We start from the raw sequence: 3,386 nt of genomic DNA on the forward strand, positions 1-3,386 counted from the left end.
TCCTTGTAAGCCTTGCTTAAACAAGATACACTCATCAGAGAGTTTTTCTTTAGGTGGGCCGACACCCTGAGCCCCAATTGCCACCTGCTGTTCCCCTGACATGGCTACCAGCAACCACACCGAGGAAGGTTGAAGCCACCGCGGGAGGGAGGCCACCCAGGGAGCACGGAGAGGAGAGGGGAGTCCTGGAGAAGATCCAGCATGACAGGGCAGCTTGGATGGAGGGGCACAGGAGCCAGACTGCAAGGCGCACTAGGAAGGAGAGGCTAGGTGGTTACGAGCACTAACACTGGCCACTCTTCCAGATGACCCAGTTCAATTCCCAGCACCCACATGGCAGCTCACAACTGTTACTCCAGTTCCAGGGGATCTGGCACTCTCACACAGGCATGCATGCAGGCCATCACAGGAAGTACGAGTTTTGGTGGGTGTCAGATCCAGAGTGGTGGGGTGTTAGGGGAGATGACATTGGTGACTAGACTACATGCTTACTCCAGGCCACTACAGCAAAGAGCTACACCCTGAGTGTTGTACATAACATGCTTATTATCACACAGCTCTGGGGCTGCAAGGCCAAGGTCAAGTCTGCATTGCTTCTGCAGACTGAGGGGAACATCTCTGGGTTTGACCATGGCCATTTTCTGTTTCTCTGCATCTGGTCCACACCAGCCCAGCCCAACAGCCTCATTTAAACTTAATTATTTCTTCAAAGATGTCATCTGCAAATACAGTCACGTTCAGTCATTGGGGTTAGGATTTCCACAAAGGAGTTTGAGTGGAGAATTATACAGCTCCTAACGATGACCTTAATTTTTGGGGTGAAGTCACAAGAGAAAGATGGGGGGTAGAGCTGAAGAATCTTACAGATTGCAGCAAAGTGCTCCTGCAATGTAGGGTTATTACTGGCAAGGTGATACCCCAGGTAGATACTGCATATGGCTGGGAGTTGAAACGGTCTTCTCTGGGCAGTAAGCCTGATCTGGTTTTATGAAGTAGCCTCCTGTTCAGCCAGTGTGTACCAGATACCTACTAGTGGCCAGCACTGGGAGCTAAGATCTCATTGCTTACTGCACAGCCAAATATAAAAAGAATGAGGCATAATTCTAGGCACTGTGGACTCCAGAGGTTGTGCCTTGCCTAGTCTCTACCCGCCTGGGGATGCTCCCAGAGGAAACTGAGTAGTGAGTTTACTGACTCGTTAAGCAGGGCCTGACCTTGGCATTTCTGCAGATCACATCTCCCCTCCTGACCTCTCCCCCTTTGCACCGCCTACCACAGCCTGTACCCCTTTGCCGGCTGAAGTTCATGGAGCAAGAGAGAAAAATCAGAAACCATTTAGGTTCCTAGATGACCTCAAGATGCCTACAGCATGTTAAGTGTGGACAGGGGAAATGTTTTGACTAAGACCGTTTCATGTAAGAAAAATCCAGAATCCAGACCAAGCTTGTTTCCCAATTGTGACTATCCTCACTGAACCCCCCTCCCCCAAGGTGGTTCCCTTGTCTAGGATGGCCTCATATTCACTATGTAGCTGAGGATGACCTTGAACTCCTAATACCCCTGCCTTCAATCCTCACATTCTGGTACCACCACACCTAGTAAATTGTCTTACTTAAAATCCTTGAGTGTGTTACATTGAATTTTAGGTGTAGGCCAACAACCATCACATCATGTAACAAGGTAGGCAGATTTAGGTGTATATTGTAACAGAGATTTGCTTTGCTTTTCAGGGGTCCTGGGAACACCCTGAAGATGGAAGCCCTGTGGTGACATAGGATTTCCCTATTATTTTTGGAGATAGGCCTTTAATTACCTTGAGAGAATGGCTGTGCCATTCAAAGAACAATGCCTTGGTGTCCACTCTCTCACTGATTAACTACTTCACAGGGTGGCCTAGTCTCAAGGAAAGACATGTAGGATCCAGTAAGGGGCTCCTCAAAATCCCAGGGCCCCTGGAGGACTTGGAGGAACCCTCTCTTTATTGGTACCCGTGGTCTTGAGGGAGGAGGCCAAGGTGCATCTGCCCTTCCACCCCAAGCAGCTCTGGTACAAATTGTCCAGAGGGATGAAGTAGGTCAGAGGAAGATGTCATCTCTGGGGCTTTGAACTAGAAGCCACACCTCACGCTGGCTGACTGGTCTAGGCTACCATGCTTTACTTCTGGAGGCTAGCACTCTTTGTGGTATCTTCCTGTTTTTAAAATAGGTCATTCAGGGGACTGGAGAGATGACTCAGCCATTAAGGGCACTGGCTGTTCTTCAAAAGGACCGGGGTTCAATTTCTAGCACCCACACGGTAGCTCACAACTGTCTGTAACTCTGCTCTCGGGGGATCTGAGGGCACTGCATGCATGTGGTACAGACATATACAAAAGAAAAGCAACAATTACTGCCAAACTAACCCAAACACCAAGGATGCACTTTGACATTATCAAGCCCATTCTCTGAAACACTGGGATGGGGAAACTCAACCTTCCAAGCCAGTCCCTTCTTTAGGAGGAAGGGACAGTGTAGCCAGAACACCTACTGGGCACTGTGCATCTTTTTTTTTTTTTTTTTTTCTCGAGACAGGGTTTCTCTGTGTAGCTTTGCGCCTTTCCTGGAACTCGCTTTGTAGACTAGGCTGGCCTCGAACTCAGAGATCCACCTGCCTCTGTCTCCCGAGTGCTGGGATTAAAGGTGTGCACCACCACCGCCCGGCATGCACTGTGCATCTTGTTCAACTGAGTTTATGCTGCCAGTGCTGGAAACAGAAGGCAGCACAGTAGACCTGGCTTTGGGTAGCGTGGAATTCCACCCGATCCCTGAGGGCAGGCTCAACACAGAGATGGAAGCCTCAGGTGTGGTTAGTTGTAGGCTGTCACTTCTCTTCCAAATTCCACCACTGACCAGAGGCTTCTTCTCTATAGAGGGCACACCCAGCAAGCCCAGTGACCAGAGGCTTCTTCTCTATAGAGGGCACACCCAGCAATGCCCCCAGTTCTTTCCCAGAGTCCTCTGCTACCAGCATTCCATGCAGCCCATCAGTGTGGGGAGCTGGAGGAAGCAGAGCCCTGCCTGAGTCCCAGGATTGTGAAGTGAGTCTCAGGACTGTGAAATGCAAGAAGCATTAGGTCGGTGCCCTGTCCCTCTTGGCCAAGCCCCACACTGGTTTACTCTGATGTCTTCCGGTTCATCTTCCTTAGCTCCTGGGACAAAGTGTGGGGAACGCAGCTAGCCTGCGCTACCACAGCCCTGGATCTTGGAGTCCCTTCTGGAGGTCAGTGCTTTTGCCCATAGGAAAGGTTTCCCCACTCCTGAGAAGGCAGCTGTCCAGGGATGCCCACTCCAGGAGCTGTGGCGTGACTGCATCACAGCTGGAGACAACAGGCAGGCTGAGGACTGATG

This window comes from Peromyscus maniculatus, chromosome 2, assembly GCF_049852395.1.
Source record: "Peromyscus maniculatus bairdii isolate BWxNUB_F1_BW_parent chromosome 2, HU_Pman_BW_mat_3.1, whole genome shotgun sequence".
Classification (NCBI taxonomy): Eukaryota; Metazoa; Chordata; class Mammalia; order Rodentia; family Cricetidae; genus Peromyscus; species Peromyscus maniculatus.